We start from the raw sequence: 23,535 nt of genomic DNA on the forward strand, positions 1-23,535 counted from the left end.
TTATATACCCCACATTTTGTAATGTACCAGCAAAAGTCATTTTAAATATGAACACCAGGGGTGTACTGAACAGTTTGATGCCTCATATAAAAAGATTTACAAACCTAGGTGGCAAACAGAGACCCCCAAATGAAAATAGTACATATGAATTTTCACGTATGACACTCTGACTGCTACAATACAAGCACCTGGTATGTGCATTATGCACCATAAGACCCCCTAACAGTATGGAGACCCTAGAAACCCATATATTTTCCGAAAGTACATATTCAGATGGATCTAAAGCAAGTAATTACATCTTTCTACTGCAAACTACCAAACCGCAAAGCAATGCTAAACATAACGCTTTTTATGAAATTTCTGAAAATAGTCACAAAGCTTGCATTTTACACCATTATATACCCCACATTTTGTAACATACCAGCAAAAGTCATCCTAAATATGAACGCCAGGGGTGTACTGAACAGTTTGATGCCTGATATGAAAATATTTACCAAACTAGGTGGCATACAGAGACGCCCAAATGAAAATAGTACAAATGAATTTTCACATATGACACTCTGGGGCTCATTTATTAATGCAGCGCGGCGCAGAATTGTACGCAAAATAGTGACTGCGCCATCAGGAGCACGATCGCAAGTATATTTGCGTGATATTGCGCATTCAACAGAGCTTTTGCACTGGTTTTGTTTATGCACATTGCGCAAACGTTTGGGCAATGATGTCGCAAACTAAGCCATGGTGAAGAGGGGCGTGACTGGGGGCGTGGCTAAAGTGCAGTTTGTCACACATCTACGTCCATACGGGTGCAATCGTGCGCTAGGAAACCAGCACTATATTTTTTACGACTGTCTATTCCTGGCGTAATATAAACGCTTATTAAAATGCGCACTTATGCGAAGCTGCGCAACGATATTCACATTGTTTCGTTGATGTGGCTGGGATGAGAATTTAAAAAATGTGTGCAGGATTAGACAGTTAAATAGGGTTGTGGCAAATACTAGAGGGCCTGATGTAGGTGTGCTTGTGTTTTGAGTTGTGTTGGGTGTTTGTAATGACATGGATTATTTAGAATGATGACCATTATGAATAAGAACTGAAATTAGTGTAATATGTAAGATCAGTGTACAGACAAATGTACACTTGTGTTAAATATTATAAAAATGTTATTACGATCTCCCATAAACTTTTCCAAATGCAATATATTAACAGTTGTGTGTAATTAGGGGCATAATTATATATTAACTAGACATAAAACTCGTTAAATTAACGGGCGCTAGAACATATGTAACGACGGTCCGTGGGGCACATGTGCAGTAGCGCAATCCCATGGACACAGGGACTGGACGCAGAGACACTTCAACTTTATTATATAGGATTATAACATCATTATGTATCTGAATATGTCAGTTTGTGCTGTGTTCATTTTGCTATCTTATATCTGCTTTTACAATGTTTTTTTCTGCATATCATCCTGTATGTGTGTCCTTATGTACTGTTCTACATTCTCAATATAAATGAATCATTATTTCAGTGCGAAGATTATCATATCTGCTGAGTAATGCATATTAATATATGTACTTTGGAGAAACACCTCTAAATAAATCCACTGATATCTATTTCACAGAAGATGCTCCATCAACAGCATCAAGCACACCAGATTCCTGCCCTTTTGAAGGTATTAATATATTTGTTAGTCATGTACACACAGTCTTTGTGCATTATAATAAACTCTGCCCTAGCTGTTGGAGCACAGGCATCTCTTTGTCTAGTTTGAATACACACTGCAGTCACAATTGTTAAGTTTGATGTTACACAACTTTCATAAAATAACAGAGCTTTAAATAGAAAAAACTTTTATAGAAACAGATTAAAATGGCTTGACAGTAGCTGAGACATTCCAAGTAAGAGACCAGTGACAAAGCACCATCTGTTTTTTACTGTGAGGGTAATTGTTTCTCTTGTTTCTAAGTTTACATTGAACTCTGTTTATTTACCCAGCCTACTCACAATTGGTAGTAGTTTTGGAGAGGTTGCAATGGAACTCATGAAACTAAAATAATAGGCCCTATGGACCCCAATATTTACTGACATTGACCACCAACCTTAAAGCCCAGGGGGTTGATGTGTGGGTGCTTCCTGCCCCTGTAACAAAAGGAGAGTGGGGATCCATTCGTTCATTACTCCTGGACAGCAAAGTGCAAAAATTATAAATGACATGCTTTTTTGGCACTTTGCACTCCCGTCCACCGGGAGACACGACGCGCACCCCTCAACTCACTCGCTCAGCGGCCAGTGCGGCGCGCACACGTCAGCAGGCGAGGAGGCCGCAGTACGCGGGAGGAGTTACGCCGAAGCTCCGCCCACTGAGGGTGGGGACGCCGGGGAAGCGGCTGAGTAATAGCAACAGATAGGATTGTATGTAACGACGGTGCGTGGGGCACATGCACAGTAGCGCAATCCCACGGACACAGGGACACAGAGACACTTCAACTTTATTATATAGGATAAGACCATGCATATGCAGGGGGCCCAGCAGGTATAGGGGCCCTTTAAGGGTAAAATTTTTAAACATTTGCCAAAACATTTTGTCAAAGAGAGTCAACCGGTATCGTGGACCTGATAAATAATTTGCAGTGGGGCGCAGTAATGTCTATTTACACCACTGCATGTAATGATAATAATACTGCAGTTGGTGGTAAGTTTCATGCACTAATGAAATGTGTAAATTTAAACAATAATACAGTTGTTATATCACAAAATAAATTTTATTTGAAGCTATTGAATTATATCCAAAAAAACACGTTGTTAGATTTAGTCACTTATCAAACTCCAGATGCCTAAGACATTCTTTTAGGAAAAACATCTTAACCATTCCTTGATTAATTCTGCAAAAAAAATTATACAAATTATAATTTTATACCAATTATTTTTAATTTTTTAGTACACTTTGGTTTGTTATAAAGCAAAAATTTGCATTTCACTGTATGCAGGCTACTTCACAAGGTCAAATTTACAATAACAACTATACATTATTCTTATTGACTTGAAATTGCATCGGCAATAAGTGTAAAAATAAATTGTACATTTAAATGCAAAAATGTTTCCAGTTTGTCCCTACCAAAAATAATCTGAACTTCATGAAAGGCAGATGATTGAATTGTTACATTTCTGTTTCCACTGATAATGGTGTAAAACATATAAAGTCTTGTTGCAACAAAATGTATCAACTTCTTAAATCTCATTTTCTACACTTAGATCACGTAGGTAATGGAAATAGCATATACAGGAACATTTATCTATGGTAACTATATTGGTTTATGTTTTGTTACTTACCACTGGAAATAGTTTGCAATAAGTTGCCTGCGTAATAGCACACCCTCTTGATTTTGATCTCTATTTTGAACTATGATATCATCTATTTGTGGAGTCAGATCATTGGCAACTTCAATATGTTCTTTATGAAGGAGTGCAAAATTGTGAAGAATGCAGAAGCAATAAATTATTTGGCAAACTTTTTCCGGTTTGTAAATTAAAGCACCCCCTGTTTTATCCAGGCATCTAAAACGGCTTTTTAGTATTCCAAAAGTTCTTTCAATGATGCATCTCGTAGCTTTATGGCTGGAATTAAATCTTTCTTCTGCATCAGTTTGTGGGTTGAGTATGGGTGTAATAAGCCATGGTTTCACAGCATAAACACTGTCACCTTTAAAGTATAAAATGTTAATGATTAAGTAGTATAATTTAGTTGACCTGTTAATTTGGATACAATATAACAACAAACTGCTAATGTGTGCTTTCAAAAACACATGTCTCCTTAGCCTAATGCCACCAATTATTTCTTAAACTTTCAAACTGTACAACTGAAATTCCATATTTATAATCCACATTAAGGGGCTGATTCACTAAGCTCGAGTGAAGGATTCGAATGAAAAATACTTCGAATTTCGAAGTATTTTTTGGGTACTTCGACCATCGAATTGGTTAAATTCGTTCGAATTCGAACGAAATCGAACGAATCGAACGAAAAATCGTTCGACTATTCGACCATTCGATAGTCGAAGTACTTCCCCTTTAAAAAAAACTTCGACCCCCTACTTCGGCAGCTAAAAGCTACCGAAGTCAATGTTAGCCTATGGGGAAGGTCCCCATAGGCTTGCCTGTGATTTTTTGATCGAAGGATTTTCCTTCGATCGTTGGATTAAAATCCTTCGAATCGTTCGATTCGAAGGATTTAATCGTTCGATCGAACGGAAAATCCTTCGATCGATCGATCGCAGGATTAGCGCTAAATCCTTCGACTTCGATATTCGAAGTCGAAGGATTTCAATCCGAGGGTCGAATTTCGAAGTATTTTTAACTTCGAAATTCGACCCTTAGTGAATCGGCCCCTAAGTATAACATTGGCTTCTTTATTGAGTATAAGTATTATGATAAAATGGAAAATAAGTTGTTTCACACAAATTACATAACTAGACATTGAATATCAATGCATCCATATGAAAATGTTCCTAGGAGAGAGAGAGATAGATAGAAAGTTATAGAGATTTAGAGAGAGTGGTATTGTATAAATGAAAAAATACAGTCATTTAAGTGAATGCCATTTCCCATCTTTTAGGTACTATCCAAGGAGCCATCAACTTCCAGCTTGTACTGCTTCAAGCCGTTGATGCAAGTGTGAGTTACGGAAGATGAATGAATCATGTGTCGATCCTGGAAACTTTGCTACAACATCTATAATCTTACTTGTTGCATCACAGACAGCCTTGTTAAATAAAGTTTAGAAGGTGTCAAAACCATTATTGTGCTGTAATTCATAATGTGAATATTAATGAATAAAATATTACACTATACATACTTGTACATTCATTGAATGGAAGCCTTTACGGTTGTAATAATAACGCTCTTTATCAGCAGGTGGAATCAATGCGATGTGAGTACAGTCAATTGCTCCAATGACATTTGGCATTTGTGAAATGTTGTAAAAATCACTTTTAATCTTTGTTAAATTAGCTGTACTCATGTCATAATTTATGAGCTCCGGTGATAAGCTACAAATGCCAGCTAAAACACGTTTTAAATTGTGTGAAGAAGTCGGCTGACTAAAACCACTACATGCACTAACAGTTGTTTGAAATGAGCCAGAAGCTAGAAAGTGCAATGTAGCTAGCAACTTTGACATCCCTGGAATAGCATGGCTACGTTTTGTCGATGGTTCAATGTAATGTTTGATTCGCTGATACAAATCTGTTATTGCTGGACGACCCAGCCGGTATCTTAACCTGATCTCTTAATCTGTTAAATTTGCCATAACCGTGTGAGCATTACATTTTCTGGGAACCCTCAACCTTGGCCTTTCAATTGTTTCTGCATTCTCAAAATTTTGATGTAGTATTGCTAATAAGGCAAGCTGATAATTTTGGGTTATAGCCATTTGTAATGAGATAATTTTTTACAAGCAAAGCATTAAAGCATAGTTTCGCGCTCTGTCTGACGCACATATACGCTATGATGGACGCAAACTGATGTACGATTGACTCAAACTGACATAGTGCGTAGACATTATATATGTTTGCTTCCTTCCATTCGCATTATGCGTCATAGTGTGCAAAATGCGCCATTAAGCACCCTTATATGCGTGTTATGTAGTCGCATAATTAGTAATTTGGGAAAAATAATAGAGCAGAAAACAATCTAAAATTGTATAAATCAAGTGGTATGTATTTATGACTTGGGTTTGCATTATTGATTATCGGTCCTTTGCTATGTAGTAGGGGGGTTGTTAAGTCCTTTGTAAATCTTTGCTATCTGCCTGCCACTGTAATTTGTACTTTGAATTAGAATGGTTTGCGTGATTTTGTGTGGCCATTGTGATCACTACATTTACTTTTCCTTTATCTGCATCCTTTAGATAATTTAATGCTGGGGTGTCAGCAAGCAAACTACTGGCAGGGAAGATGATCTCAGTGTCCATTTAATTAACTATTTCGGTATTGAACTGGAATTAATGTTTTTTTTGTAAACAAAGGAACAGATGTTGTGGCAGTGGATTTTAAGTTCTTATTCGTCTACAGTTTAAATCAATAAAAACATCCGCAGTCAGAGTATTCAAAGTATTTATTGTAAAAAAAAAAAGGCTAACCTGTGGCTTCTAAACACTTTTCCAGTGCCAAAACATGGATTTCATAATTTGGAACAAAGTAGTGTTTTGTAAAAAAAAAAAAAACTAGGATGTATATACAGTAAATCTGCTAATGCAACGACCGGAAGTAACATAGTTGAAGGCACATATATATATTTTATAGAATATATACAAGCAACAGTATAGCAAGTGTGACTAAGCAATGCAAACTCCAGATACACCAGGAACTACAGCCACATAAACAGTACATGGGTTGAGGAGAGAAATGGTTATATATCTGAAATTTATTTATTGTTTCAACTTATAAATACAAGTTTCTTTACTAATAGCTATATCATTCACTTTTAACTCTGTGGATGATTTTAAACAAAACAGTTACAATATTACTTGTATTGTCAATAAGTACAACATCAAATGCAATAACATTTTTTATTGAAGGAAATATGTTGTACAAGTTTGTACAATTAACAGATTTACTGTAAAATAAATAACATTACAGAACATATTGGGAATGTGTGTCATTTTTGATATATTTGATTAGTTCTAATAACTATAAGTAAACAATAACTCAACATGTTTTTATTAACAATACTTTCAACTGGACTTTTTTCATCTTTAAAAACCTTCAATACTTCAGTTGTTTCTTAATAGATTATTCAGATGTTTTTCTTGTTTTAATACTAATCAATTAGCATAGGAAAATGTAATGCATACATTACATAATGAAAGTCTATTAATTTCCATATTTTGTCTTTAGTGTTTTACTTTTGGAGCACAGTAATACTTTTTGAAGACTCTGTTATGACATTTGTTAGCGAAGGTTATACCTTTTAGACATTTTTGTGGTTAATTACTAGCAAAAAAATTAACTCTAACACCTATTTTAATTTCAAACAGCAAAAGAAAATCAATGGTATATTAAAACATTTTGCGCCCAAATTAATACCTTTTAAGAGCTGATTTTTATTAAGAAGAGGCATTTCAAAAACTATATATTGCACTCAATACAAATACAAATTGCAAATTGCAAAGAAAATGCAATTAGAAAAAAGTGTCCATTCCTGGTTAACTAAATTGTATCTAACTAATTAAAGTAATAAGTATGTAGTGTAATAATCAATTAAGATACAGCTAAATATGTTTTTGGAATGTTTAAAAGATCATAGTTAACTGATGTTAAATATAAAGATTAATATATCATTTACAATGGTCAACTATGTCTGTTTAAACATTTACTTATACATTCTTCATTTTACCACTTTTTTCCCCTAACTTTTTACATACTGCTGGAATTTTCTCACTCTTCCTTTTCCGCCCCGAACGCCTGGGGGGTGGTGTTTCTATTGATAAGTGTTCATTTTGGAGTGTGGAGCTTTGCTCTATAGCACTATCAATGTTTTCAACATTATGTTGGCTGTCATCTTTGTCAACAATACCTGTATCATCAACAGTATGAATATTTGAAGGAAGTGGCACTGATGATGATTTAGGAACGCTGTCATTAACTGTTGCATTGGGTAACTCTGCCATGTCTGCCTCAAATAAATTGTTTGCATTTTTAATTATATAATCTGTTGTGTCTGTCTCAACTGCTAATACTAATTGTCTTTCCATTTTAAGGAAACCTAAACATGCAGACTCTATGGTCTTTACACCACTATTGATTGCTTTTAAGAAATAATTGTTGTCTTTTGTTAACAAAAGTTGAGCATTAGTTACAGACAGTATTTCCTTCAAAACATTCAAACACTCTTCTTGAGCCGGTCGACCTTCTTTACACTTTTTAAGCAGCTCATCCTGAATAGCTTTTTTGGAAGTATCAACATCAAGAGAAGGTTGGGACTTTTGTGTTTTAGATGAACTAGCTACATCTTCTGTATCACTTAGATCTATGAAGTCTTCATTGTTGATGATGCTATCAATTTTTGCTGCGAAAATGAGAGATAACATAAGTTACAAGCATTACCTATATAGTGGAAATTTGTTTTCACAAACCACCTTTATAAAAAAATTTTTTGTTAAAAAGGTTTTCAACTTGCACAATCTGTAAAGCTCATTAGCTTCTTCTTAATCAAGCATTGCAAGTAGTACATTTTCCAAAAGACTAAAAGGATAAATTTGCCATTCCACGTAAATGGTTTTTCACACTTTTAACAGCTAACCACTAAGGAAACACAATTAAATTGCTATGCTTGATTCCTTTTACATTTAGTTATGTGTCTCTACATTATGATTTAACACTGGAAATCTAAAATGTTTTGCCTGTACTACACTATGTTTTAAAAAAAATAAACAATATCGATATATATGTGTCAAAATGTTTTACAGAATAAATTTTTTGTTGATTTTATTTATTTAAGTATGGTCTTAACCAAGCTATATATTTGCTTTTCACAACATGCAATTAACTATGGTAGATCTGGTTGGAATATAAGCCTTGCAATACCCTGATGTAAAAAAGAATGTTAGTGCAGTAAACACATATGCAATCACCAAGGTATATCCTATGCTTAAATAAACAGATAAGTGGGTATAACTAGAAAGTCATATTGTGTCACTTAAAAAGCAATTGTTGTTGTGCTACGAGAGATGGTTTTATGAAAGATGTGTTTAAATATGTATAAGTAAATTTTACATGATATAGAAAAAAAGAACAGTTATTATATTTCAATAATTCCTGCAAGTAGTTTGGTGAGGCCTTTACTCCATATTAGTAGCAGTTATTATTGGTATACATTCATATATATATTTATTTGAAAGCAAATGTCATTCAGAATTACTATAATTTATAACATGAGTAGATGCAATAGTAAATACATTTTCAAAGTATGTTACCATAATTTCTGACGGATTGCACATCACTACTATCAAACGCTGAGTCGCCTTTAATTAAAATATCTATTATTGTCCCTTGAACCTTAATAAGAGTAAAAAATATTTGTAATGGTTGAACTTAATAATCAACGATTTGAAATGACTAATTATTACATTTGTAACTTGGTAATCAATATTTGTTAATATTAATACATAAAATGATAATGTGTCAGACATTTAAACATTATGGGGACCATTTAATTAGTTTGAGTGAAGGAATAGAGGAAAAAAAGTATGTATTTTGAATGGTCAAATATGGCTACTTCGACCATCGAATGGGCTACTTCGACCTTCAACTACGACCTTCGACTTCGAATCGAACGATTCAAACTAAAAATCATTCGACTATTCGACCATTCGATAGTCGAAGTACTGTCTCTTTAAAAAATTCTTCAACCCCTTAGTTTGCCACCTAAAACCTACCGAGGTGCAATGTGTAATTGATAGGAAGCCATAGGCTTCCTAACAATTTCCTGATCGAAGGAATATCCTTCGATCGATAGATTAAAATCCTTTGAATCGTTTGATTCAAAGGATTTAATCATTTGATCGAACGATTATTCCTTTCATCGTACGATCGTAGGAATAGTGGTAAATCCTTTGAGTTCGATATTCAAAGTCAAAGGATTTTACTTTGACGGTCGAATATCGAGGGTTAATTAACCCTCGATATTCAACCTTAGGTAAATGTGCCCCTTTTAAAAATATTATGAATAATAATTTACACGTTTTTTAAAGTCATACTAGTTTATGATTAAAAGTAATTTAAAAGTATTACTTGTGCTTCAAATGGATTTAATGATGCAATTTTCTCATCTCCTCCACCAGTTTTTATCCTTTTTTTCTCTATTACACTTAGTTTATCTTTTGTACACCTTAAAATGAAACATAAAAATGAATATGTGTTAAAAATCATCAATACAGTGTTCATAGTAGATGAAAGAAAGTATGGCATTACTAAACAGCTACAGTATAATCCTGTATTTATATTGTATTTTCATTGCCATCTTGAACTATTATTTTTCCATTGAAAACATATACATTTTACATATATCATCAGTCTTTTAGTTGTATAAAAAAAAATTGTCCCTTTAAATAAACATTTACCGTCAAATATCCAGCCATCGTTTCTTTAGCTGTATGACTGTTCTTTGACCTACTCCTACTGAACAAACTTTGTTTTTTATGCTTTCCCATATTTGATTTTTCCTTTGGTGTGATATTTTAGATGCTAGAAATCCATAAAGTAGATTATACGTTTCAGTAAAATCTGTAAAATCTGTAAAATAAAAAATTAAAAAAAGTCTTTCAGTTAATATTGTAATTATGACATAGTAAGATAACTCTGTTTAAATATTAAAATGTATAATACTTGCATCATGAATACTGAATGTAAGAAATTGTAAAGTGCTACTTCATCCCCTGACTGAATTTTAGGATGATGTAAAGACTTATATGTTGATAAGATGGACAATGAGTTTCAAATTTGGACTTATTCACTTTTAACATCAGTATAATTTATAACTCAATATTGTCTATTTACATTATTATAGAAGAAAGTGTTGACGTTAATTAACTATTAAGAGGTTATGTTATAAAAAGGTATTTTTGTGTAGAATAAGCAATCTGCAGTAAAAAATAAACAGAAGGTGCTATTTACTGCTTCTCTGTTTTAATAAATACAAAGAATGATTATTATGGATTTTTGCTTCAAATGAAACATATTTGCCTATTATGAAAAATCGAGTGAAACATCTTCTATTATTCAGACAATAAAGTGATAACATTTTGAACATGGTTAAAAAACAATGACCAATAAAATGGCTCATATAAAATATTTAGCAATTAGATGCCTGCTATCAACTACAATGTAGAAAAGTAAAGCAAGGATTGCAGTTGTTGCATAATACGTTGGTCTCGTTTATCTACATACTTTAACATGGTAATTTAGACATATGTATTCTGCTTTAATGATTTTCGTTATCTCATTTGATAAAATTTAGTTAAAATGCTAAGCAACAGTTCCAGCATTTAATACAAGTAAGGCATAAACCCACAATTGATTCTACAACAGTAGATCATTATTAACTTTGTGGATTTACATTTAAATATTAATGACATAAAATTAGGAACTGCACCAACAGCTATTTAAAAATAGTATCAAGATATCACAAATAGACTTACTTCACGAATTAATACCTCTAACTCTTCATCAGAGAATTTAGTCATTCTCTTACGGTTTTGATCATTCAAAGCAGATTTAGACTGGACGTTTCTATCATCTTCAGAAAGGTCACTTGAGGAAAAATCTCCTACGTTTTTCTTCTCACTTATGTTGCAGTTATTTCCACAGTGTTTACTTTTAAATTTTTGTTTACCATTTGGCTTCTTACGATTGTTCACACTCTCAACGTTAGTAGTAATAGCCTCTGAAGTATTTTCACATATAACTTCAGTTATAATGCTTTCTTGTGGCATGACCTGAGTTTCTGTTATAATGCTTGGAACAGACTCCAAATTGACAGAATGTTGACTTGTCACAGGCAAATTTTGGTCAAGTGTTTGCACATTATGAATGTAAGTAGCATTAGAATTATAGGCAGGATTTACATTTCCTAATTGTGTTCTCAAAAAAGGCAAAAACTGCAGCAATTGCTTCAATTCTTGCTTTGTAACTGGGTCTGCCATTGTTTTAAATACTAAGTTAGTTTACAATAACTTTAAGAATTACATAGTAACATACATAGTAACATAGTAAGTAAGGTTGAAAAAAGACACATGTCCATCGAGTTCAGCCTTTTTTTTTTTCTTAACTACCTGCCAGTTGATCCAGAGGAAGGCAAAAAAAAACCCATCTGAAGCCTCTCCAATTTGCCTTAGAGGGGGAAAAATTCCTTCCTGACTCCAAAATAGCAATTGGACTAGTCCCTGGATCAACTTGGACCATGAGCTATTTCCCATAACCCTGTATTCCCTTACTTGTGAAAAAGCTATCCAACCCCTTCTTAAAGCTATCTAATGTATCAGCCTGTACAACTGATTCAGGGAGAGAATTCCACATCTTCACAGCTCTCACTGTAAAAAACCCCTTCCGAATATTTAGGCGGAACCTCTTTTCTTCTAAACGGAATGGGTGACCTTGTGTCAGCTGGAAAGACCTACTGGTAAATAAAGCATTAGAGAGATTATTATTTGATCCCCTTAAATATTTATACATAGTCATCATATCACCCCTTAAGCACCTCTTCTCCAACGTGAACATCCCCAATTTGGCCAGTCTTTCCTCATAGCTAAGATTTTCAATACCTTTTACCAGCTTAGTTGCCCTTCTCTTACCCTCTCTAATACAATAATGTCCTGTTTGAGTGATGGAGACCAAAACTGTACGACATATTCTAGATGGGGCCTTACAAGTGCTCTATACAGTGGAAGAACGACCCCTTCCTCCCTTGACTCTATGCCCCTTTTAATACAGCTCAAGACCTTATTTGCCCTTGATGCTGCCGACTGGCATTGCTTGCTACAGCCAAGTTTATCATCTACAAGGACTCCAAGGTCCTTTTCCATAATGGATTTGCCTAGTGCAGTCCCATTAAGGGTATAAGTGGCTTGGATATTTTTACATCCCAGGTGCATGACTTTACATTTATCAACATTGAATCTCATTTGCCACTTAGCTGCCCAGATTGCCAGTTTGTCAAGATCATGTTGCAAGGATGCCACATCCTGGATGGAATTAATTGGGCTGGATAATTTTGTGTCATCTGCAAACACTGATACATTACTTACAACACCCTCCCCTAAGTCATTAACGAACAAGTTAAATAAAAGTGGACCCAATGCTGAGCCCTGGGGGACCCCACTAAGAACCTTACTCCAAATAGAGAATGTCCCATTAACAACCACCCTCTGTACCTGATCCTGTAGCCAGTTTCCTATCCACGTGCAAACGACTTCATTAAGCCCAACAGACCTTAGTTTAGAAAGCAGTTGTTTGTGGGGCACAGTATCAAACAGAATCCAAATAGATCACATCTACTGCCCCCCCACTGTCCATAATCTTACTCACATCATAAAATGCAATCAAATTCATCTGACATGACCTATCCTTCATAAAGCCATGCTGATTGTTGCTCATAATGCCATTCATTAGGACAAAATTTTGAATGTGATCCTTTAACAAGCCTTCAAATAATTTGCCCACCACAGATGTCAAGCTTACTGGCCTATAATTGCCAGGCTGAGATAATTACATATTATCTAGGTGAACAGTTGCTTCGCTCATAATGCAGTAAATGTTTGCGCCTTTTCTTGTGCACATCGGCGTCAGCACGTCACGCACGCAAGCACACCACCTGCAGGAATTCAACGTCTGCATCAGCGCAAAATGAAACCAACATGGACGCATGTTTTAACACTTGCTAGTATTGACGTTTTACGCGTCCATATTGACGCTTATTCGTCACGTGGAATAGGTGTGGTTACATGATTACAGATTCACGCAGAAAAGCACCTTATATTTATTGCCATATTGAAAACGAAAGCAACCATGGCATGCCAGCAAAGGAGCAAGTCTTTCTCAGGAAGAGAACTTTATTTTTTAGTTCAAGTGCTAGATAAAAAGAGGTAAGGTAGTATAATTTTCTTGTTATGTTGCACACACAACATTGTTGACCATCATATTAAGTATATTAGGTAATATGTTTGATTAAAACTATATATTGTAAATATTTTACAATCATACTATAAACATGTTAATATAGTTAACTGAGTATTACTTATTAATACATTAATGATTAAACATTTCGCAACAACACTAAAGATGTATTCATGATGTATACACACATTTTATAGTATAGCTGGGTTGAAAAAAAGTGAGGCCTTTAATGAAAATATTAATTTAGGATTTATCATAGTCAGCTGTTACAATAGTTATTTATAAATATATATATAATAGTAGGTAACAGGCCCTTATTTGATTAACACACATTTAGTGATAATTTTAGTAAAGGGCAAGTTAAGAAAATGTTTAAGAAGCATTATTAAATCGTTTTGTTGTTGTATTTTTTTGCTGCCCAATCAAAAAAATAAAATTGTAATTGCTAAAACTAGTAATTAACGGAATCTGTATCATTTAAATTTTCTGTTATTTGAAATAAAGACATCAACAAAATTATAAACACAATTGAACTCAATGGACGGCAATTTCGTGTTCACAGATACTTATTTTTACTGTGGAAATGTTTGCCATTTTCTATAAATATTTATAAAAATAGAGGTAATTACTCCATGGCTACTAGCAGTATGTTATTATTGTGTAATTATAGATGCTGTGAACTAGAACACAACAATGTTATAATTATTTTTTTTTTCAAATGACAGATATGACCATGTGCCAACATATGCATAAATTACCAGTTTATGCGGAGTTGCATAATCCAGGAGCACAAAAAATTATTGCACTAAAAGCAGGTCGCAGGAGAACATTCAGACAAATACAAAGACGCTGGAATGATTTAAATCGTCGTGAAACAGAACGTCTTTGGACAAATCCGACACAGAATTCAATTAGGTAATTATTATGTATATGTGCAATGTATTAGAAGTCACAATGTCTAATGTGGGTAATTAATACGAAGCATAACATTACAAAGCACCATTTACTGCACTTTTCTCAATAAGATTTTCTTTTATAAGATTAACATTGCATATCAGTTTAATCCACACTAAGATTTAATTTCAGACATAATATATAATATGAAAACATAAATGTTAAACATAGATTTGTTATAGTACAATGGAACTATTTGTAATCACATATATTTTATGTCATTTACATCAGCATGTTTTTACACATAAATAAGAAATGGTAAAATACATATTATTGATGAAATTACTGTTTTTAATTCACTTATAGTTGCTTGTTAATAAGCATTATTTAGCATCATTATACAGTAGACTCAATATTTTATAAAAAAATACTCAACTACTAATGACATATATTTAATTTTATTTCATTTATGCACTCAATAGCTAAACAAAGAAAAAAGAAAAAAATTACTACACACAAACAACACCAGCCCATGTTTCACTACCACAGCAAGAGGCACAAGCAGGATCATCCCACTATATACCTCAACCAATCCATACTTTCAATACTCCAGAAGAAGCAAGAGAGAATGAGCCAACAGCAAATCCATCTGCCCAGCAACTTCACACCCCAACACAATCCACAGCACCTCCTAATCTACGACCTAATCCACCACTACACGGTCAAGATCCTTCAGAGAGGAATCTCCATCTGAAAATGCTTCACATGTCTTCAAGACATTATCACTGGCAGCAGGACCAGACCTCGAAGAAGAGGTTTATAGCAGCTATGGTGAAGTTCAACAGTCTAACTGGCATGAGTCTGTTATGCTAGATTGTATAGATACATCCAGTACTCAAAGTGTTATTGTGCTTTTGAAGGTAAAATAGATATTATTCGTCAGGAGATAGAGGCATTCAAATAAGATCTTTTTCTAAAGATTGATCAAAAACTTGCCATTATTGAGAATTTATTACAAAAAATAGTTTTTTTTGCACATTTCCATTATCTATTTGGATATTTCTTATGTTCAAAAAATAATTGCTTTATTTTCAATCTGGAGAAATGTCCCATTCTCCTGCATATGTTAAAAATATCATTACTGTAAGAAAATTTGGATCATGTTCAATAATGATTTCTGAATTATTGAAAAAATTTAAAATGACCAGTAACAAACAAATTTGTATAAATAAATTCTTTGTACATTACAAATAGAAATCAACAATACACATTTAATTTAAAATTGCCAAAGTCTTTATAGAACTAACTTACCGATAATCTGCTTGTGGGCCTCTTTAAGAAATACAGCAATGTATCGTGCAGTGGTATATTTCTCCTCCCTGCATTCTATAAGATATAGCCAGGGAGGACAAATAGAGTGCCACACAATAGATCAATACCATTTTCCTTTTCTAGAGAGGACCACAAGTGGAGTATCCTTAAGTTAATTCTTAATAAAGACTTAGCAAATTTGTAGTTAAATGTGCATTACATTTTTCTTAGCAGTAATGTACAAATATATTATTTACCAATATTTATTTATATTACTGGTAATTAGAAGAAATAGTTGGTTTAGAAAAAGTTACAGTAATGTTTGAATTGTATGATTGTTTAACAAAAATATTCATAATTAAAATAGAACATACATTTCACATTAAAGAGAACATTTTAAACAAATAGTGGTATTTGCAAATTTTGCAGTACTTTTTGAAATGTCTGATCGTGTTCAATAAAGATTTGTTTGTAATTTGCAGATATCTGTTTCTATTATGTTTTTACATTTGTTACATTTCATGTACAATTTACAAATAACAAATTATGTTTTAAATATCAAGAACAGAATCCCTTATCAATAAAGCAATCATTACTAATATTTTAACTTAATACAATAATATGTACTAGACAATCAAAGTAATAATGTACATTACTGTGTATTATTTTTTAAATGTATTAAATTTTGTCAAAAAACAAAATAGCAATCTAAACAAAAAAACATACCATTTCAGTTTTAATAAAAAAGTACAACATACACAGCAGATAACAAATAAAATCAGTACTATACAATAGGACTCTACAGAATGAATCCATTATCTACAGTGTATCTTTAGTTCTATGGCTGTTCCCATTGGTACGCAGCAGCTTGTTTATATATAAACAAAAGTTGTGTATACACACCACTTTTTACCAGTAAAGCACAACAATATAATATCTTATCTGTCCTTTTAAACAGTTTCATTGTTTTTTTACTGATCCTTTAACTGCATTTAATGTTATACAGCAGTAACAATATATAGAATGTTCAGTGTCAAATGCAGTTAGTGGTCATAGTTGTTGTTGACATACACAAACAGACAGTAGTTCTCAAGCCAAAGACCTTCAGCTCAAGGAGGTAATGTTGCAAATGTTGAATAATGAAAGGCTGGCATGTATGAGATTACACTACGGAAGTTAGAAGTATTAAAAAATATTTTTCATGTTAGCAAAAAGATCATCACCTAAGTCCTTATGTGTTTCGTGCCATAGGGACACAAAGTCATAGGCTAAATTGTTCAATCTGGTACACTACATACCAGCTTTTCAACATTAAACATTTTACAACATTATGAAGCACTCCTTTCAGGCCTGGACTGGCAGAGGGGCTGCTATAAGGTCCCATAGAAAGTCACTATTTAGTGGGCTGTTGGGGGCTGTTTGGGCCTCTGTGTAGCTAAAATGCCAGGACCTATTTTAATTCTCATTCCGGACCTAACTCCTTTACAACAAGTGTGCAAAAATATGTATGTAGGTGTCACACTCTGTTGCGCCCAACCCACCTGATAGTTTACATTACACATTATTGAAAGGTGAACAGTATAGAGTTCACAGTCTAAAAGTTATCAGGACACAATTCACAATTGAGTGTGAGCAATGTACTTTAATACATTTTTTTTAACGTTGCCCACTCCCGCACCTTGTGTATTACTCCCTTCCCTTTAGAATGTATGCCTATGCATAGGGCCTTCCTCACCTCTTTGTACCTGTATTGATTGTGATGTTTGTTACTCCATATATTCTATATATGTAATTCATGTGATGTAGTTGTATAATCACATTTACTTTACAGTGCTACGCAATATGTTGGCGCTATATAAATACATGTTAATAATAATAATAAATAATAATACTCAGTGCAAAGGCCATCGGGCAGGGAGACACAAGTGTTTATCAAACAAACACGAATTGCAACCCAATACTACACTTACACTAGCGGTAATAATAAAGGTATAGATAAACATTAATTTTTATACTCAATTGCAGTTCATATTTAATCCCCTTCCCCCTATCATGTTTGTATTAAGCAGAGTTAATTTATAGATGTGTTGAAGGTAACCTAAAAACCTTTCATATACTAATATTAGCGCATAAATGAACGCATCGCCGTCACATAGTTAGAGCATAATGCACCGCAAGTAACGCAACTATTTAAAACAGCGCATCCATACACGCACAACAAAATAATTAGTTCCTTTTTGCGGTTTATGCACATCATTTATTACAACCAGTGCGACAGAAAATGCGCAAATTTAATCATCGCATTTGTTTGCGACGAAAATAGCACGCACATCACACTTTTCAAGTATCGTGCGCTACATTAAAAAAATACACACATGCGCAAGGCAAATGTTGAGCCTCTGCATGATTTTTAGCCCTGCGATGCATTAATAAATGAGCCCCTCTGACTGCTACAATACAAGCACCTGGTATGTGCATTATGCACCATAAGATCCCCTAACAGTATGGAGACCCTAGAAAACCATATATTTTCAGAAAGTACACATTTAGACGAATCTAAAGCAGGTAACTACATCTTTCTACTGCAAACAACCAAACCGCAAAGCAATGCTAAACATAACGGTTTTTATAGAATTTCTGAAAATAGTCACAAAGCTTGCATTTTACCCCATTATAGACCCCACATTTTGTAACGTACCAGCAAAAGTCATCCTAAATATGAATGCCAGGGGTGTACTGAACAGTTATGAAAAGATTTACCAAACTATTTTGCACACAGAGACCTCCAAATGGTTATATAGCAGACAAAATTTCCATGGTCAAAATGAAGTAACAAAGAACAAAGCGAAATGGTATAAAATCACTAAAATCCAACAAAACCACAAAAATCAATGCTTTTTTTTCCCGCCTACTGTAATCAGCAGTCAGAATCAATGGTTGAATATTTTAGCATGGCCAAATAGGTTGTACAGACATAAATAGGGGAACAACACTTTCGCAAAGCTGAAAATGTAATAACATGGCTAACCATGCAATAAAATGGCTAAAAATGCATCACCAATCACCAAAATTGCAGTATAATCACCAAAATAACATACAAAAAGGTATTGCGCAGTGCAATTAGCGAATACACTATTCGCAATGGCAATAAAACAGTTTTTTTCAGGCAAAAAAAACAGACGATGCGATAAGAAAAAAAAAAGACACAACATAGTGTAAGTGTGTATGTGTGTGTACAACTGACCAATTGCATGTTGTGTGCATCTGCAAGTGTTTGGGGGTGCTGTGAATGTGTGTGACCACCCTGATCCCCCAAAAATGTATGTGATTGTGTGTAAGTGTGAATGTAAGTGTGTAATGGGAAAATAAGTGTGTGTTTGTGTGTATTTGTGTGTGTGGATGGGCACTAACCTGGGTGTAGTAGGGTCCAGATCATCCAGGAGAGCTGCAGGCAGAGATGGCACCGTCCTCTTCTGATGACCTGTAAAAGGGGCGTGGCTTAGTGGCCAGGAAGTGCAGGCAGCAGCATAGCATGTCCATTGCACGTGCCTGCTGCTGCCTTTGGGGCCCCTGGGCTATAGCGCCTCAGGGGCCACTCATTCCCTGCCTAGGCTCATTGCCTGGGGGCTGGGGAATGAGTCTGAACAGAGTGAGCAGCTTTACAAGCCGCTCCTCTGTTCACATAGTGCAGGCAGCAGCAGAGCACATAGATTTCACATGCCTGCTGCTGCCTAGGGGCCCCTGGGCAATCACGACCCAGGGGCCCTTTGTTCTTCGCCTAGGCTCATTGCCTAGGGGCTGGGGAAACTAAATGGAGCACTAAGAACGGAGCGAGTGACTTTACAAGTCGCTCCTCCGTTCTGAAAGTGCAGGCAGCAGCAGGGCACATATATTGCACGTGCCTGCTGCTGCCTTGGGGCCCCTGGGCGATCGCGCCTCAGGGGCCACTCGTTCCCAGCCCCTGCTCATTGCCTGGGGGCTGGGGAACGAAAAGGAACGGAGCAAGCGGCTTGAAAAGCCACTCCTCCATTCCCTAACCCTGAAATGCTGCAGAACGTAGAATCTACGTTCTGTGGCATTTCAAGTGTCGTTCCCACAGAACATAGATTCTACGTGGGGTGGCACTTAAAGGGTTAAATAGCAAGTCCAAGATGCATGATATGCCTTAAAGGCACAAATGGTTGTTACTTTGCACAAGAAAGTTATGTTGGCTACCTCTGGCCTAGTTTGGCTACCCAGCACTCATAATAGGTGCTAACGCCTACCTTCTCCTCCTCCTCCTCCTACACCTGTGCTGATTAAATAGCAAGTCCAAGGTGTATGATATGCCTTAAAGGCACAAATGGTTGTTACTTTGCACAAGAAAGTTATGTTGGCTACCTTTGGCCTACTTTGGCTAACCAGCACTCATAATAGGTGCTAAAGCCTGGCATTGCTAAACAAACACTGCCACTTACTGATAATATGTTTTCTAAAGGTGACTCCACCCAGGTTCAAATGAGCCAAACAGCTGTCCATTCATCACATCTGTCGCAGGTGTTGAGTCCAATTTAGTGGGTCATAAAAAGTTTGCACATGGAGAGGCTGCAAAGACACACAAATAATATGGTAAGTTATTAGCAATATCTTTTTAGATTCCCAGAGTAATTGCTAAATACCTCAATAACGGAGTTTAAGGCGTGGCTAATCAGTCAGTGTCCATGTCTGTATCCTCTGTGGGCAAGTACAGATGGAGCCAGAATGGATGGTACATCTGGCGCGCTGTAACATTAGATAAACAGCAGCAAACAGCATTTCCAAATCGCATTCATTGCGTTTACCAGCATGTAATACCAGCTAGCTAGCTAATGCAATCCACACTTGTGCACAGTATAGGTGGTGGCTTAGTGGATTAAGTTCCTGCCTTTCACCAGTAGGTTTAGTGTTCAATCCCCCAAAGCATGGTTTTTTTTGTTCCCTCTGTTTTTAAAAAGTGAAAAATTTTCAATTTAACAGAACCTTAACTGAATCCTATTAAAACACACAAGGATTGATAAGACATAGTGGCACCATCAATGTACACTATCAGGATATAGATGGAGCCAGAATGAATTGTCTGTCTGGCGCGCTGTAACAGATCAAGCTAAATGCTCTCATTGCGTTGAGTGCAGGGAACGTTAAGAAAAGCTAGAATCTAAATTACTAATTAATGAATGGGCATTGTAATCATTGTTCTAGGCTTTGGTAATCTGCAAAGTACTACATTACAATACTTGGTTGAGTACTTTCCCCCAATAAAAACAAATAAATAATTATGAAAAAAAAGCATACATTTATTTAAGGTTGTATAGAACCCCTGGCAATATCCTAAATACAGCAGTGATTTTTTTTTTTTTACTAATTATAACTGTGTATGTTCCCCTTAAATAAACGTTTTCTGATCATCCATCAAGTAACAGGCTTCATAGTCTTCTGGTTAAGTGAATGAGCTTTGAATCTGAAGGTTGTTGGTTCAATTCCTATATTTTCTTTTCCCACTCACAATCATGATTTTTTTTTGGTGGGTGGGACACTGCCAAATCAATGGACATAAATAAATGGGCATTGTGATCATAATTCTGGGCTTTAGTAATCTGCATTAAAATACTTGGTTGAGTACTTTCCCCCCATAAAAACAAATAAATAATAATTTGAAAAAATGCATACATCTATGTAAGGTTTTATAGAACCCCTGGCAATAGTCTAAATATAGCAATTTTTTTTTTGTAGTTTACTATTAGCGTTAAAGAAAAGTTTTCAGCAGTTCCCAAAGCCAAAAGGGTGCATAGCATAGTGGTTAGGTGAATGACATATGAAGGACAAGGTCATGTGTTCCAGTCCTGCATTTTTTTTTAATTTTTAACTTCATACTGTTAAATGTTCCACAGTGTTTGCATTAAAGATTCTAACAGTTGATTTATTCATATTAAAAATAATAGTATTTATATTTCTGACAGCGCCAAAAAAAATTTTTTCCTGTTATTATAGATTGGATTTGTGATATACAGAAGCAACAGAATAACTGATAAACATTGCTTTATAAATTGCTTCCAATGTCCTGAGAGAGAGAGAGAGAGAGAGACGATGCACTTGAGTAAAGGGTTAACAATCATTGGTTTTATATTAACCCTTCAAAACCCTTGGTATTATACAATGCCTCCAAAACATCACCCTGCTTCCCGTCCCATTTTTTTTATCCCCCCCCACCGACTTGTCTCAAGAAATGGTTTAAAATATTTGTATGAAACAGGTAACAGGGATTGTTAACATGGATTTGCTGCCGTGCCTGGTAAGTGCTACCCCAACTCTGTGTTCCAAAAGATTGAGGAGCATTTTGTTGAGGTGTAACATGTTCCTGAGTGAAAGCTCTCTGACCAAAGCTGCTGGGACCACCTATTGTTGGACTCAGTACACCCTGGATGATAAATATCCTGACACCTGGGTCTGTGTTAGGAGGGGGGTTTATCTGTAGCTCCACATGAGTACCTGACTGCTGCTTTATGTTTTTGATATTTTCACCGCCTTTGCCAATCACCAGACTGCATTTGTCGGCCGGCGCAGTGTATGTGATCTCTTGCTTCCTGGTCTACTGAGATTACACTCACCACCACTCCGTCCCCTTCCCCATGCTAATGAGAGACCTCTAAATCCATCCCATTTCCCCCCGCCCATAATTCATATTCACATGCTCATTGATTTTTTTTGGGGAGGCGACACAGCCATATCACTGGAAGTAAATGTAAATGTTGCATATTTTAACACGCCATTGAAACTAATAGCAGGTTGCGGCCTTCCAGGAACAGTACGGGGATCGACTGGTCAACTGCGATTGGCATCCTGGGCTCCCCTGCCATAGACACTCACTATTTAGTGTACTGCTGGGGGGCTGTTTGGGCCTCTGTTTACTTGAAATTCCAGGGCCTATATTAAATCACAGTCTGGACATGGAATTTTCTTCTCCTTTAACCCTTTCCCTGCCAAGAACGTAGCTCCTACGTTATTTTAAAAAAAGGCTGCAAGTGCCAAGAACGTAGGAGCTACGTTCTTTCTTTAATCAGCTGCCTCTCTGCACTCCTGCAAAAATCAAAGTGCAGAGAGGTTCTCCTGGCCCCTCCACCCCCTAAACAACTAGCCTAGGGGGCTGCCAGTCGGGTCCTGTGCTGCGATTGTCGCAGGACCCGACTTCTTACCTGATCCTGTTTGCTGAATGCTGCTCCCACTGTGCTGCTTCTTCCTGGACCGACCTCGTGTGAAGCTCCGCCCACGCACTTCCTGCTGTTGATCTCTGCGATCCTGGAGTGTGCAGATCTGCTTCTGATCCCTTCTTCTCCAAAAAACTGTAAGTGCCCTTCTATTTACACAGTTACACACACACATACATGCAATCACACATACATACATGCATTTACACATACACAGCACACATATAACTAAAGGTATATATTTTTTTTAATTTACTGGCTTTTTATGTATTTTACAGAGTCACATACAGATATACACACACTTATACACTTGTCAGAGCTGTACACACATGTATACACAAACACACACATGTATACACAAACACACACTTATAGGATCTTTTTTATTTTTATTTTTTTTTTTTAGTTCTTTAGTTTACCAGTTTCCTTCTTGTTAT

General features: G+C 35.5%; 1 long non-coding RNA gene across 1 annotated transcript; it reads right to left on the minus strand.

The window, feature by feature from the left end:
- Positions 1-3,266: 3,266 nt before the first annotated feature.
- Positions 3,267-19,803, minus strand: LOC121397724. The gene is made up of 5 exons (XR_005963868.1): positions 19,290-19,803; positions 10,124-10,295; positions 9,795-9,891; positions 7,986-8,070; positions 3,267-3,706 (listed from the first exon to the last, which is right to left on the minus strand). It is a non-coding gene; the product is annotated as an uncharacterized LOC121397724 (long non-coding RNA).
- Between the last annotated feature and the right edge of the window lie 3,732 nt (positions 19,804-23,535).

This window comes from Xenopus laevis, chromosome 8S (assembly GCF_017654675.1).
Source record: "Xenopus laevis strain J_2021 chromosome 8S, Xenopus_laevis_v10.1, whole genome shotgun sequence".
NCBI classification, from domain to species: domain Eukaryota; kingdom Metazoa; phylum Chordata; class Amphibia; order Anura; family Pipidae; genus Xenopus; species Xenopus laevis.